The 13,939-nt window shown below is 52.4% G+C and overlaps 18 non-coding genes and 3 pseudogenes across 18 annotated transcripts; all 21 read right to left on the minus strand.

Moving 5' to 3' along the window:
- Nucleotides 1-48: 48 nt before the first annotated feature.
- On the minus strand, nucleotides 49-167 carry LOC146192739 (5S ribosomal RNA). The gene has a single exon (XR_014706933.1). It is a non-coding gene; the product is annotated as a 5S ribosomal RNA (ribosomal RNA).
- A 572-nt stretch (nucleotides 168-739) lies between these two features.
- On the minus strand, nucleotides 740-858 carry LOC146192740 (5S ribosomal RNA). The gene has a single exon (XR_014706934.1). It is a non-coding gene; the product is annotated as a 5S ribosomal RNA (ribosomal RNA).
- Nucleotides 859-1,430: 572 nt separating this feature from the next.
- LOC146192741 (5S ribosomal RNA) lies at nucleotides 1,431-1,549 on the minus strand. The gene has a single exon (XR_014706935.1). It is a non-coding gene; the product is annotated as a 5S ribosomal RNA (ribosomal RNA).
- Nucleotides 1,550-2,122: 573 nt separating this feature from the next.
- On the minus strand, nucleotides 2,123-2,241 carry LOC146192742 (5S ribosomal RNA). Its single transcript, XR_014706936.1, has one exon. It is a non-coding gene; the product is annotated as a 5S ribosomal RNA (ribosomal RNA).
- Nucleotides 2,242-2,813: 572 nt separating this feature from the next.
- On the minus strand, nucleotides 2,814-2,932 carry LOC146192743 (5S ribosomal RNA). The gene has a single exon (XR_014706937.1). It is a non-coding gene; the product is annotated as a 5S ribosomal RNA (ribosomal RNA).
- Nucleotides 2,933-3,503: 571 nt separating this feature from the next.
- LOC146192744 (5S ribosomal RNA) lies at nucleotides 3,504-3,622 on the minus strand. The gene has a single exon (XR_014706938.1). It is a non-coding gene; the product is annotated as a 5S ribosomal RNA (ribosomal RNA).
- Nucleotides 3,623-4,187: 565 nt separating this feature from the next.
- On the minus strand, nucleotides 4,188-4,306 carry LOC146192745 (5S ribosomal RNA). The gene has a single exon (XR_014706939.1). It is a non-coding gene; the product is annotated as a 5S ribosomal RNA (ribosomal RNA).
- A 564-nt stretch (nucleotides 4,307-4,870) lies between these two features.
- LOC146192746 (5S ribosomal RNA) lies at nucleotides 4,871-4,989 on the minus strand (annotated as a pseudogene).
- Nucleotides 4,990-5,550: 561 nt separating this feature from the next.
- On the minus strand, nucleotides 5,551-5,669 carry LOC146192747 (5S ribosomal RNA). The gene has a single exon (XR_014706940.1). It is a non-coding gene; the product is annotated as a 5S ribosomal RNA (ribosomal RNA).
- Nucleotides 5,670-6,241: 572 nt separating this feature from the next.
- LOC146192748 (5S ribosomal RNA) lies at nucleotides 6,242-6,360 on the minus strand. The gene has a single exon (XR_014706941.1). It is a non-coding gene; the product is annotated as a 5S ribosomal RNA (ribosomal RNA).
- A 572-nt stretch (nucleotides 6,361-6,932) lies between these two features.
- Nucleotides 6,933-7,051, minus strand: LOC146192749 (5S ribosomal RNA). Its single transcript, XR_014706943.1, has one exon. It is a non-coding gene; the product is annotated as a 5S ribosomal RNA (ribosomal RNA).
- Nucleotides 7,052-7,624: 573 nt separating this feature from the next.
- On the minus strand, nucleotides 7,625-7,743 carry LOC146192750 (5S ribosomal RNA). Its single transcript, XR_014706944.1, has one exon. It is a non-coding gene; the product is annotated as a 5S ribosomal RNA (ribosomal RNA).
- A 564-nt stretch (nucleotides 7,744-8,307) lies between these two features.
- LOC146192751 (5S ribosomal RNA) lies at nucleotides 8,308-8,426 on the minus strand (annotated as a pseudogene).
- Nucleotides 8,427-8,987: 561 nt separating this feature from the next.
- Nucleotides 8,988-9,106, minus strand: LOC146192752 (5S ribosomal RNA). The gene has a single exon (XR_014706945.1). It is a non-coding gene; the product is annotated as a 5S ribosomal RNA (ribosomal RNA).
- A 572-nt stretch (nucleotides 9,107-9,678) lies between these two features.
- Nucleotides 9,679-9,797, minus strand: LOC146192753 (5S ribosomal RNA). The gene has a single exon (XR_014706946.1). It is a non-coding gene; the product is annotated as a 5S ribosomal RNA (ribosomal RNA).
- A 572-nt stretch (nucleotides 9,798-10,369) lies between these two features.
- Nucleotides 10,370-10,488, minus strand: LOC146192754 (5S ribosomal RNA). Its single transcript, XR_014706947.1, has one exon. It is a non-coding gene; the product is annotated as a 5S ribosomal RNA (ribosomal RNA).
- Nucleotides 10,489-11,061: 573 nt separating this feature from the next.
- On the minus strand, nucleotides 11,062-11,180 carry LOC146192755 (5S ribosomal RNA). The gene has a single exon (XR_014706948.1). It is a non-coding gene; the product is annotated as a 5S ribosomal RNA (ribosomal RNA).
- Nucleotides 11,181-11,744: 564 nt separating this feature from the next.
- On the minus strand, nucleotides 11,745-11,863 carry LOC146192756 (5S ribosomal RNA; annotated as a pseudogene).
- A 561-nt stretch (nucleotides 11,864-12,424) lies between these two features.
- Nucleotides 12,425-12,543, minus strand: LOC146192757 (5S ribosomal RNA). The gene has a single exon (XR_014706949.1). It is a non-coding gene; the product is annotated as a 5S ribosomal RNA (ribosomal RNA).
- A 572-nt stretch (nucleotides 12,544-13,115) lies between these two features.
- LOC146192758 (5S ribosomal RNA) lies at nucleotides 13,116-13,234 on the minus strand. The gene has a single exon (XR_014706950.1). It is a non-coding gene; the product is annotated as a 5S ribosomal RNA (ribosomal RNA).
- Nucleotides 13,235-13,806: 572 nt separating this feature from the next.
- LOC146192759 (5S ribosomal RNA) lies at nucleotides 13,807-13,925 on the minus strand. Its single transcript, XR_014706951.1, has one exon. It is a non-coding gene; the product is annotated as a 5S ribosomal RNA (ribosomal RNA).
- Between the last annotated feature and the right edge of the window lie 14 nt (nucleotides 13,926-13,939).

A 13,939-nucleotide genomic window follows, 5' to 3' on the forward strand; every position in this document is an offset into this window, starting at 1 on the left:
GAAAAAAAATGAAGCCAGCTACGGGCTGGGAGAAAACAAAAACAAAAGTGCCATCAGCACTCGGTGTTCCCAGGTGGTCTCCCTCCCAAGTACTGACCGAGCCCAATGCTGCTTAGCTTCGGTGATCGGACGAGAACCGGCGTATTCAGCATGGTATGGCCGATGGCGAGAAACAGTCGTTTCGAGAGGCTTATGTACTGTTTTAACGCCTCTGACTACACATGCAGCTAAGCGCTGTCTTTGTTATGAGGCACCGAGTGTTCATTTACATGTTCTGAGCTGTTTCCAACCATTCTGACGAACCGAGCACGCGTTGGCACTACAAAAATTGAAGAGCAGTGCGAGAGCGGCGATCGCGAGTTGTTTACACATGGATGCAGGGTGCACGGACTGCAGTCCGGGCGCCGATGAGCCCGAACTGTGCGCTTGTGGCCACGCCAAATGGTCTCAAAAACTGTGAAAATTGCACTGCAAACTGGTGAATGAGGCACGAACGCGTCAAACTGACACCGAGAAGCCACGCACGCGATCGCCTCGATTAATTCTGCACCGTATACAAATGCGCGTCGCATCTCTCCGTGCATGCGCGCAAAGTGATGATTGAATCGACACACAAATAAACGTGACCCGGCCTGCTCGGCTCATCAGCAGCCAGTGGAATTTGCGACGCCAAAGTGACAGGGAGAAAAAAAAATGAAGAAGCCAGCTGCGGGCTGGGAGAAAACAAAAACAAAAGAAGTGCCATCAGCACTCGGTGTTCCCAGGTGGTCTCCCTCCCAAGTACTGACCGAGCCCAATGCTGCTTAGCTTCGGTGATCGGACGAGAACCGGCGTATTCAGCATGGTATGGCCGATGGCGAGAAACAGTCGTTTCGAGAGGCTTATGTACTGTTTTAACACCTCTGACTACACATCCAGCTAAGCGCTGTCTTTGTTATGAGGCACCGAGTGTTCATTTACATGTTCTGAGCTGTTTCCAACCATTCTGGCGAACCGAGCGCGCTTTGGCACTCCAAAAAATGAAGAGCAGTGCGAGAGCAACGATCGCGAGTTGTTTACACATGGATGCATGGTGCACGGACTGCAGTCCGTGCGCCGATGAGCCCGAACTGTGCGCTTGTGGCCACGCCAAATGGTCTCAAAAACTGTGAAAATTGCACTGCAAACTGGTGAATGAGGCACGTACGCGTCAAACTGACACCGAGAAGCCACGCACGCGATCGCCTCGAGTAATTCTGCACCGTATACAAATGCGCGTCGCATCTCTCCGTGCATGCGCGCAAAGTGATGATTGAATCGACACACAAATAAACGTGACCCGGCCTGCTCGGCTCATCAGCAGCCAGTGGAATTTGCGACGCCAAAGTGACAGGGAGAAAAAAAAATGAAGAAGCCAGCTGCGGGCTGGGAGAAAACAAAAACAAAAGAAGTGCCATCAGCACTCGGTGTTCCCAGGTGGTCTCCCTCCCAAGTACTGACCGAGCCCAATGCTGCTTAGCTTCGGTGATCGGACGAGAACCGGCGTATTCAGCATGGTATGGCCGATGGCGAGAAACAGTCGTTTCGAGAGGCTTATGTACTGTTTTAACACCTCTGACTACACATCCAGCTAAGCGCTGTCTTTGTTATGAGGCACCGAGTGTTCATTTACATGTTCTGAGCTGTTTCCAACCATTCTGGCGAACCGAGCGCGCTTTGGCACTCCAAAAAATGAAGAGCAGTGCGAGAGCAACGATCGCGAGTTGTTTACACATGGATGCATGGTGCACGGACTGCAGTCCGTGCGCCGATGAGCCCGAAGTGTGCGCTTGTGGCCACGCCAAATGGTCTCAAAAACTGTGAAAATTGCACTGCAAACTGGTGAATGGGGCACGTACGCGTCAAACTGACACCGAGAAGCCACGCACGCGATCGCCTCGAGTAATTCTGCACCGTATACATATGCGCGTCGCATCTCTCCGTGCATGCGCGCAAAGTGATGATTGAATCGACACACAAATAAACGTGACCTGGCCTGCTCGGCTCATCAGCAGCCAGTGGAATTTGCGACGCCAAAGTGACAGGGAGAAAAAAAAAATGAAGAAGCCAGCTGCGGGCTGGGAGAAAACAAAAACAAAAGAAGTGCCATCAGCACTCGGTGTTCCCAGGTGGTCTCCCTCCCAAGTACTGACCGAGCCCAATGCTGCTTAGCTTCGGTGATCGGACGAGAACCGGCGTATTCAGCATGGTATGGCCGATGGCGAGAAACAGTCGTTTCGAGAGGCTTATGTACTGTTTTAACGCCTCTGACTACACATGCAGCTAAGCGCTGTCTTTGTTATGAGGCACCGAGTGTTCATTTACATGTTCTGAGCTGTTTCCAACCATTCTGACGAACCGAGCACGCGTTGGCACTACAAAAATTGAAGAGCAGTGCGAGAGCGGCGATCGCGAGTTGTTTACACATGGATGCAGGGTGCACGGACTGCAGTCCGGGCGCCGATGAGCACGAACTGTGCGCTTGTGGCCACGCCAAATGGTCTCAAAAACTGTGAAAATTGCACTGCAAACTGGTGAATGAGGCACGTACGCGTCAAACTGACACCGAGAAGCCACGCACGCGATCGCCTCGAGCAATTCAGCACCGTATACAAATGCGCGTCGCATCTCTCCGTGCATGCGCGCAAAGTGATGATTGAATCGACACACAAATAAACGTGACCCGGCCTGCTCGGCTCATCAGCAGCCAGTGGAATTTGCGACGCCAAAGTGACAGGGAGAAAAAAAAATGAAGAAGCCAGCTGCGGGCTGGGAGAAAACAAAAACAAAAGAAGTGCCATCAGCACTCGGTGTTCCCAGGTGGTCTCCCTCCCAAGTACTGACCGAGCCCAATGCTGCTTAGCTTCGGTGATCGGACGAGAACCGGCGTATTCAGCATGGTATGGCCGATGGCGAGAAACAGTCGTTTCGAGAGGCTTATGTACTGTTTTAACACCTCTGACTACACATCCAGCTAAGCGCTGTCTTTGTTATGAGGCACCGAGTGTTCATTTACATGTTCTGAGCTGTTTCCAACCATTCTGACGAACCGAGCGCGCGTTGGCACTACAAAAATTGAAGAGCAGTGCGAGAGCGGCGATCGCGAGTTGTTTACACATGGATGCAGGGTGCACGGACTGCAGTCCGGGCGCCGATGAGCCCGAACTGTGCGCTTGTGGCCACGCCAAATGGTCTCAAAAACTGTGAAAATTGCACTGCAAACTGGTGAATGAGGCACGTACGCGTCAAACTGACACCGAGAAGCCACGCACGCGATCGCCTCGAGTAATTCTGCACCGTATACATATGCGCGTCGCATCTCTCCGTGCATGCGCGCAAAGTGATGATTGAATCGACACACAAATAAACGTGACCCGGCCTGCTCGGCTCATCAGCAGCCAGTGGAATTTGCGACGCCAAAGTTACAGGGAGAAAAAAAATGAAGAAGCCAGCTGCGGGCTGGGAGAAAACAAAAACAAAAGAAGTGCCATCAGCACTCGGTGTTCCCAGGTGGTCTCCCTCCCAAGTACTGACCGAGCCCAATGCTGCTTAGCTTCGGTGATCGGACGAGAACCGGCGTATTCAGCATGGTATGGCCGATGGCGAGAAACAGTCGTTTCGAGAGGCTTATGTACTGTTTTAACGCCTCTGACTACACATGCAGCTAAGCGCTGTCTTTGTTATGAGGCACCGAGTGTTCATTTACATGTTCTGAGCTGTTTCCAACCATTCTGACGAACCGAGCGCGCGTTGGCACTACAAAAATTGAAGAGCAGTGCGAGAGCGGCGATCGCGAGTTGTTTACACATGGATGCAGGGTGCACGGACTGCAGTCCGGGCGCCGATGAGCCCGAACTGTGCGCTTGTGGCCACGCCAAATGGTCTCAAAAACTGTGAAAATTGCACTGCAAACTGGTGAATGAGGCACGTACGCGTCAAACTGACACCGAGAAGCCACGCACGCGATCGCCTCGAGTAATTCTGCACCGTATACATATGCGCGTCGCATCTCTCCGTGCATGCGCGCAAAGTGATGATTGAATTGACACACAAACGTGACCCGGCCTGCTCGTGCTGATCAGCAGCCAGTGGAATTTGCGACCCCAAAGTGACAGGGAGAAAAAAAATGAAGCCAGCTACGGGCTGGGAGAAAACAAAAACAAAAGAAGTGCCATCAGCACTCGGTGTTCCCAGGTGGTCTCCCTCCCAAGTACTGACCGAGCCCAATGCTGCTTAGCTTCGGTGATCGGACGAGAACCGGCGTATTCAGCATGGTATGGCCGATGGCGAGAAACAGTCGTTTCGAGAGGCTTATGTACTGTTTTAACACCTCTGACTACACATCCAGCTAAGCGCTGTCGTTGTTATGAGGCACCGAGTGTTCATTTACATGTTCTGAGCTGTTTCCAACCATTCTGACGAACAGAGCCCGCTTTGGCACTCCAAAAATTGAAGAGCAGTGCGAGAGCGGCGATCGCGAGTTGTTTACACATGGATGCAGGGTGCACGGACTGCAGTCCGGGCGCCGATGAGCCCGAACTGTGCGCTTGTGGCCACGCCAAATGGTCTCAAAAACTGTGAAAATTGCACTGCAAACTGGTGAATGAGGCACGTACGCGTCAAACTGACACCGAGAAGCCACGCACGCGATCGCCTCGAGTAATTCTGCACCGTATACATATGCGCGTCGCATCTCTCCGTGCATGCGCGCAAAGTGATGATTGAATTGACACACAAACGTGACCCGGCCTGCTCGGCTCATCAGCAGCCAGTGGAATTTGCGACGCCAAAGTGACAGGGAGAAAAAAAATGAAGCCAGCTAGGGGCTGGGAGAAAACAAAAACAAAAGAAGTGCCATCAGCACTCGGTGTTCCCAGGTGTTCTCCCTCCCATGTACTGACCGAGCCCAATGCTGCTTAGCTTCGGTGATCGGACGAGAACCGGCGTATTCAGCATGGTATGGCCGATGGCGAGAAGCAGTCGTTTCGAGAGGCTTATGTACTGTTTTAACACCTCGGACTACACATCCAGCTAAGCGCTGTCGTTGTTATGAGGCACCGAGTGTTCATTTACATGTTCTGAGCTGTTTCCAACCATTCTGACGAACAGAGCGCGTTTTGGCACTCCAAAAATTGAAGAGCAGTGCGAGAGTGGCGATCGCGAGTTGTTTACACATGGATGCAGGGTGCACGGACTGCAGTCCGGGCGCCGATGAGCCCGAACTGTGCGCTTGTGGCCACGCCAAATGGTCTCAAAAACTGTGAAAATTGCACTGCAAACTGGTGAATGAGGCACGTACGCGTCAAACTGAAACAGAGAAGCCACGCACGCGATCGCCTCGAGTAATTCTGCACCGTATACATATGCGCGTCGCATCTCTCCGTGCATGCGCGCAAAGTGATGATTGAATTGACACACAAACGTGACCCGGCCTGCTCGGCTCATCAGCAGCCAGTGGAATTTGCGACGCCAAAGTGACAGGGAGAAAAAAAATGAAGCCAGCTACGGGCTGGGAGAAAACAAAAACAAAAGTGCCATCAGCACTCGGTGTTCCCAGGTGGTCTCCCTCCCAAGTACTGACCGAGCCCAATGCTGCTTAGCTTCGGTGATCGGACGAGAACCGGCGTATTCAGCATGGTATGGCCGATGGCGAGAAACAGTCGTTTCGAGAGGCTTATGTACTGTTTTAACGCCTCTGACTACACATGCAGCTAAGCGCTGTCTTTGTTATGAGGCACCGAGTGTTCATTTACATGTTCTGAGCTGTTTCCAACCATTCTGACGAACCGAGCACGCGTTGGCACTACAAAAATTGAAGAGCAGTGCGAGAGCGGCGATCGCGAGTTGTTTACACATGGATGCAGGGTGCACGGACTGCAGTCCGGGCGCCGATGAGCCCGAACTGTGCGCTTGTGGCCACGCCAAATGGTCTCAAAAACTGTGAAAATTGCACTGCAAACTGGTGAATGAGGCACGAACGCGTCAAACTGACACCGAGAAGCCACGCACGCGATCGCCTCGATTAATTCTGCACCGTATACAAATGCGCGTCGCATCTCTCCGTGCATGCGCGCAAAGTGATGATTGAATCGACACACAAATAAACGTGACCCGGCCTGCTCGGCTCATCAGCAGCCAGTGGAATTTGCGACGCCAAAGTGACAGGGAGAAAAAAAAATGAAGAAGCCAGCTGCGGGCTGGGAGAAAACAAAAACAAAAGAAGTGCCATCAGCACTCGGTGTTCCCAGGTGGTCTCCCTCCCAAGTACTGACCGAGCCCAATGCTGCTTAGCTTCGGTGATCGGACGAGAACCGGCGTATTCAGCATGGTATGGCCGATGGCGAGAAACAGTCGTTTCGAGAGGCTTATGTACTGTTTTAACACCTCTGACTACACATCCAGCTAAGCGCTGTCTTTGTTATGAGGCACCGAGTGTTCATTTACATGTTCTGAGCTGTTTCCAACCATTCTGACGAACCGAGCGCGCGTTGGCACTACAAAAATTGAAGAGCAGTGCGAGAGCGGCGATCGCGAGTTGTTTACACATCGATGCAGGGTGCACGGACTGCAGTCCGGGCGCCGATGAGCCCGAACTGTGCGCTTGTGGCCACGCCAAATGGTCTCAAAAACTGTGAAAATTGCACTGGAAACTGGTGAATGAGGCACGTACGCGTCAAACTGACACCGAGAAGCCACGCACGCGATCGCCTCGAGTAATTCTGCACCGTATACATATGCGCGTCGCATCTCTCCGTGCATGCGCGCAAAGTGATGATTGAATCGACACACAAATAAACGTGACCCGGCCTGCTCGGCTCATCAGCAGCCAGTGGAATTTGCGACGCCAAAGTGACAGGGAGAAAAAAAAATGAAGAAGCCAGCTGCGGGCTGGGAGAAAACAAAAACAAAAGAAGTGCCATCAGCACTCGGTGTTCCCAGGTGGTCTCCCTCCCAAGTACTGACCGAGCCCAATGCTGCTTAGCTTCGGTGATCGGACGAGAACCGGCGTATTCAGCATGGTATGGCCGATGGCGAGAAACAGTCGTTTCGAGAGGCTTATGTACTGTTTTAACACCTCTGACTACACATCCAGCTAAGCGCTGTCTTTGTTATGAGGCACCGAGTGTTCATTTACATGTTCTGAGCTGTTTCCAACCATTCTGGCGAACCGAGCGCGCTTTGGCACTCCAAAAAATGAAGAGCAGTGCGAGAGCAACGATCGCGAGTTGTTTACACATGGATGCATGGTGCACGGACTGCAGTCCGTGCGCCGATGAGCCCGAACTGTGCGCTTGTGGCCACGCCAAATGGTCTCAAAAACTGTGAAAATTGCACTGCAAACTGGTGAATGGGGCACGTACGCGTCAAACTGACACCGAGAAGCCACGCACGCGATCGCCTCGAGTAATTCTGCACCGTATACATATGCGCGTCGCATCTCTCCGTGCATGCGCGCAAAGTGATGATTGAATCGACACACAAATAAACGTGACCTGGCCTGCTCGGCTCATCAGCAGCCAGTGGAATTTGCGACGCCAAAGTGACAGGGAGAAAAAAAAAATGAAGAAGCCAGCTGCGGGCTGGGAGAAAACAAAAACAAAAGAAGTGCCATCAGCACTCGGTGTTCCCAGGTGGTCTCCCTCCCAAGTACTGACCGAGCCCAATGCTGCTTAGCTTCGGTGATCGGACGAGAACCGGCGTATTCAGCATGGTATGGCCGATGGCGAGAAACAGTCGTTTCGAGAGGCTTATGTACTGTTTTAACACCTCTGACTACACATCCAGCTAAGCGCTGTCGTTGTTATGAGGCACCGAGTGTTCATTTACATGTTCTGAGCTGTTTCCAACCATTCTGACGAACAGAGCGCGCTTTGGCACTCCAAAAATTGAAGAGCAGTGCGAGAGCGGCGATCGCGAGTTGTTTACACATGGATGCAGGGTGCACGGACTGCAGTCCGGGCGCCGATGAGCCCGAACTGTGCGCTTGTGGCCACGCCAAATGGTCTCAAAAACTGTGAAAATTGCACTGCAAACTGGTGAATGAGGCACGTACGCGTCAAACTGACACCGAGAAGCCACGCACGCGATCGCCTCGAGTAATTCTGCACCGTATACATATGCGCGTCGCATCTCTCCGTGCATGCGCGCAAAGTGATGATTGAATTGACACACAAACGTGACCCGGCCTGCTCGGCTCATCAGCAGCCAGTGGAATTTGCGACGCCAAAGTGACAGGGAGAAAAAAAATGAAGCCAGCTAGGGACTGGGAGAAAACAAAAACAAAAGAAGTGCCATCAGCACTCGGTGTTCCCAGGTGTTCTCCCTCCCATGTACTGACCGAGCCCAATGCTGCTTAGCTTCGGTGATCGGACGAGAACCGGCGTATTCAGCATGGTATGGCCGATGGCGAGAAACAGTCGTTTCGAGAGGCTTACGTACTGTTTTAACACCTCTGACTACACATCCAGCTAAGCGCTGTCGTTGTTATGAGGCACCGAGTGTTCATTTACATGTTCTGAGCTGTTTCCAACCATTCTGACGAACAGAGCGCGCTTTGGCACTCCAAAAATTGAAGAGCAGTGCGAGAGTGGCGATCGCGAGTTGTTTACACATGGATGCAGGGTGCACGGACTGCAGTCCGGGCGCCGATGAGCCCGAACTGTGCGCTTGTGGCCACGCCAAATGGTCTCAAAAACTGTGAAAATTGCACTGCAAACTGGTGAATGAGGCACGTACGCGTCAAACTGAAACAGAGAAGCCACGCACGCGATCGCCTCGAGTAATTCTGCACCGTATACATATGCGCGTCGCATCTCTCCGTGCATGCGCGCAAAGTGATGATTGAATTGACACACAAACGTGACCCGGCCTGCTCGGCTCATCAGCAGCCAGTGGAATTTGCGACGCCAAAGTGACAGGGAGAAAAAAAATGAAGCCAGCTACGGGCTGGGAGAAAACAAAAACAAAAGTGCCATCAGCACTCGGTGTTCCCAGGTGGTCTCCCTCCCAAGTACTGACCGAGCCCAATGCTGCTTAGCTTCGGTGATCGGACGAGAACCGGCGTATTCAGCATGGTATGGCCGATGGCGAGAAACAGTCGTTTCGAGAGGCTTATGTACTGTTTTAACGCCTCTGACTACACATGCAGCTAAGCGCTGTCTTTGTTATGAGGCACCGAGTGTTCATTTACATGTTCTGAGCTGTTTCCAACCATTCTGACGAACCGAGCACGCGTTGGCACTACAAAAATTGAAGAGCAGTGCGAGAGCGGCGATCGCGAGTTGTTTACACATGGATGCAGGGTGCACGGACTGCAGTCCGGGCGCCGATGAGCCCGAACTGTGCGCTTGTGGCCACGCCAAATGGTCTCAAAAACTGTGAAAATTGCACTGCAAACTGGTGAATGAGGCACGAACGCGTCAAACTGACACCGAGAAGCCACGCACGCGATCGCCTCGATTAATTCTGCACCGTATACAAATGCGCGTCGCATCTCTCCGTGCATGCGCGCAAAGTGATGATTGAATCGACACACAAATAAACGTGACCCGGCCTGCTCGGCTCATCAGCAGCCAGTGGAATTTGCGACGCCAAAGTGACAGGGAGAAAAAAAAATGAAGAAGCCAGCTGCGGGCTGGGAGAAAACAAAAACAAAAGAAGTGCCATCAGCACTCGGTGTTCCCAGGTGGTCTCCCTCCCAAGTACTGACCGAGCCCAATGCTGCTTAGCTTCGGTGATCGGACGAGAACCGGCGTATTCAGCATGGTATGGCCGATGGCGAGAAACAGTCGTTTCGAGAGGCTTATGTACTGTTTTAACACCTCTGACTACACATCCAGCTAAGCGCTGTCTTTGTTATGAGGCACCGAGTGTTCATTTACATGTTCTGAGCTGTTTCCAACCATTCTGGCGAACCGAGCGCGCTTTGGCACTCCAAAAAATGAAGAGCAGTGCGAGAGCAACGATCGCGAGTTGTTTACACATGGATGCATGGTGCACGGACTGCAGTCCGTGCGCCGATGAGCCCGAACTGTGCGCTTGTGGCCACGCCAAATGGTCTCAAAAACTGTGAAAATTGCACTGCAAACTGGTGAATGAGGCACGTACGCGTCAAACTGACACCGAGAAGCCACGCACGCGATCGCCTCGAGTAATTCTGCACCGTATACAAATGCGCGTCGCATCTCTCCGTGCATGCGCGCAAAGTGATGATTGAATCGACACACAAATAAACGTGACCCGGCCTGCTCGGCTCATCAGCAGCCAGTGGAATTTGCGACGCCAAAGTGACAGGGAGAAAAAAAAATGAAGAAGCCAGCTGCGGGCTGGGAGAAAACAAAAACAAAAGAAGTGCCATCAGCACTCGGTGTTCCCAGGTGGTCTCCCTCCCAAGTACTGACCGAGCCCAATGCTGCTTAGCTTCGGTGATCGGACGAGAACCGGCGTATTCAGCATGGTATGGCCGATGGCGAGAAACAGTCGTTTCGAGAGGCTTATGTACTGTTTTAACACCTCTGACTACACATCCAGCTAAGCGCTGTCTTTGTTATGAGGCACCGAGTGTTCATTTACATGTTCTGAGCTGTTTCCAACCATTCTGGCGAACCGAGCGCGCTTTGGCACTCCAAAAAATGAAGAGCAGTGCGAGAGCAACGATCGCGAGTTGTTTACACATGGATGCATGGTGCACGGACTGCAGTCCGTGCGCCGATGAGCCCGAAGTGTGCGCTTGTGGCCACGCCAAATGGTCTCAAAAACTGTGAAAATTGCACTGCAAACTGGTGAATGGGGCACGTACGCGTCAAACTGACACCGAGAAGCCACGCACGCGATCGCCTCGAGTAATTCTGCACCGTATACATATGCGCGTCGCATCTCTCCGTGCATGCGCGCAAAGTGATGATTGAATCGACACACAAATAAACGTGACCTGGCCTGCTCGGCTCATCAGCAGCCAGTGGAATTTGCGACGCCAAAGTGACAGGGAGAAAAAAAAAATGAAGAAGCCAGCTGCGGGCTGGGAGAAAACAAAAACAAAAGAAGTGCCATCAGCACTCGGTGTTCCCAGGTGGTCTCCCTCCCAAGTACTGACCGAGCCCAATGCTGCTTAGCTTCGGTGATCGGACGAGAACCGGCGTATTCAGCATGGTATGGCCGATGGCGAGAAACAGTCGTTTCGAGAGGCTTATGTACTGTTTTAACGCCTCTGACTACACATGCAGCTAAGCGCTGTCTTTGTTATGAGGCACCGAGTGTTCATTTACATGTTCTGAGCTGTTTCCAACCATTCTGACGAACCGAGCACGCGTTGGCACTACAAAAATTGAAGAGCAGTGCGAGAGCGGCGATCGCGAGTTGTTTACACATGGATGCAGGGTGCACGGACTGCAGTCCGGGCGCCGATGAGCACGAACTGTGCGCTTGTGGCCACGCCAAATGGTCTCAAAAACTGTGAAAATTGCACTGCAAACTGGTGAATGAGGCACGTACGCGTCAAACTGACACCGAGAAGCCACGCACGCGATCGCCTCGAGTAATTCTGCACCGTATACATATGCGCGTCGCATCTCTCCGTGCATGCGCGCAAAGTGATGATTGAATTGACACACAAACGTGACCCGGCCTGCTCGGCTCATCAGCAGCCAGTGGAATTTGCGACGCCAAAGTGACAGGGAGAAAAAAAATGAAGCCAGCTAGGGGCTGGGAGAAAACAAAAACAAAAGAAGTGCCATCAGCACTCGGTGTTCCCAGGTGTTCTCCCTCCCATGTACTGACCGAGCCCAATGCTGCTTAGCTTCGGTGATCGGACGAGAACCGGCGTATTCAGCATGGTATGGCCGATGGCGAGAAGCAGTCGTTTCGAGAGGCTTATGTACTGTTTTAACACCTCGGACTACACATCCAGCTAAGCGCTGTCGTTGTTATGAGGCACCGAGTGTTCATTTACATGTTCTGAGCTGTTTCCAACCATTCTGACGAACAGAGCGCGTTTTGGCACTCCAAAAATTGAAGAGCAGTGCGAGAGTGGCGATCGCGAGTTGTTTACACATGGATGCAGGGTGCACGGACTGCAGTCCGGGCGCCGATGAGCCCGAACTGTGCGCTTGTGGCCACGCCAAATGGTCTCAAAAACTGTGAAAATTGCACTGCAAACTGGTGAATGAGGCACGTACGCGTCAAACTGAAACAGAGAAGCCACGCACGCGATCGCCTCGAGTAATTCTGCACCGTATACATATGCGCGTCGCATCTCTCCGTGCATGCGCGCAAAGTGATGATTGAATTGACACACAAACGTGACCCGGCCTGCTCGGCTCATCAGCAGCCAGTGGAATTTGCGACGCCAAAGTGACAGGGAGAAAAAAAATGAAGCCAGCTACGGGCTGGGAGAAAACAAAAACAAAAGTGCCATCAGCACTCGGTGTTCCCAGGTGGTCTCCCTCCCAAGTACTGACCGAGCCCAATGCTGCTTAGCTTCGGTGATCGGACGAGAACCGGCGTATTCAGCATGGTATGGCCGATGGCGAGAAACAGTCGTTTCGAGAGGCTTATGTACTGTTTTAACGCCTCTGACTACACATGCAGCTAAGCGCTGTCTTTGTTATGAGGCACCGAGTGTTCATTTACATGTTCTGAGCTGTTTCCAACCATTCTGACGAACCGAGCACGCGTTGGCACTACAAAAATTGAAGAGCAGTGCGAGAGCGGCGATCGCGAGTTGTTTACACATGGATGCAGGGTGCACGGACTGCAGTCCGGGCGCCGATGAGCCCGAACTGTGCGCTTGTGGCCACGCCAAATGGTCTCAAAAACTGTGAAAATTGCACTGCAAACTGGTGAATGAGGCACGAACGCGTCAAACTGACACCGAGAAGCCACGCACGCGATCGCCTCGATTAATTCTGCACCGTATACAAATGCGCGTCGCATCTCTCCGTGCATGCGCGCAAAGTGATGATTGAATCGACACACAAATAAACGTGACCCGGCCTGCTCGGCTCATCAGCAGCCAGTGGAATTTGCGACGCCAAAGTGACAGGGAGAAAAAAAAATGAAGAAGCCAGCTGCGGGCTGGGAGAAAACAAAAACAAAAGAAGTGCCATCAGCACTCGGTGTTCCCAGGTGGTCTCCCTCCCAAGTACTGACCGAGCCCAATGCTGCTTAGCTTCGGTGATCGGACGAGAACCGGCGTATTCAGCATGGTATGGCCGATGGCGAGAAACAGTCGTTTCGAGAGGCTTATGTACTGTTTTAACACCTCTGACTACACATCCAGCTAAGCGCTGTCTTTGTTATGAGGCACCGAGTGTTCATTTACATGTTCTGAGCTGTTTCCAACCATTCTGACGAACCGAGCGCGCGTTGGCACTACAAAAATTGAAGAGCAGTGCGAGAGCGGCGATCGCGAGTTGTTTACACATCGATGCAGGGTGCACGGACTGCAGTCCGGGCGCCGATGAGCCCGAACTGTGCGCTTGTGGCCACGCCAAATGGTCTCAAAAACTGTGAAAATTGCACTGGAAACTGGTGAATGAGGCACGTACGCGTCAAACTGACACCGAGAAGCCACGCACGCGATCGCCTCGAGTAATTCTGCACCGTATACATATGCGCGTCGCATCTCTCCGTGCATGCGCGCAAAGTGATGATTGAATCGACACACAAATAAACGTGACCCGGCCTGCTCGGCTCATCAGCAGCCAGTGGAATTTGCGACGCCAAAGTGACAGGGAGAAAAAAAAATGAAGAAGCCAGCTGCGGGCTGGGAGAAAACAAAAACAAAAGAAGTGCCATCAGCACTCGGTGTTCCCAGGTGGTCTCCCTCCCAAGTACTGACCGAGCCCAATGCTGCTTAGCTTCGGTGATCGGACGAGAACCGGCGTATTCAGCATGGTATGGCCGATGGCGAGAAACAGTCGTT

Source organism: Amblyomma maculatum, chromosome 4, assembly GCF_055883805.1.
Source record: "Amblyomma maculatum isolate TAMU_Amacu chromosome 4, ASM5588380v1, whole genome shotgun sequence".
NCBI lineage: Eukaryota > Metazoa > Arthropoda > Arachnida > Ixodida > Ixodidae > Amblyomma > Amblyomma maculatum.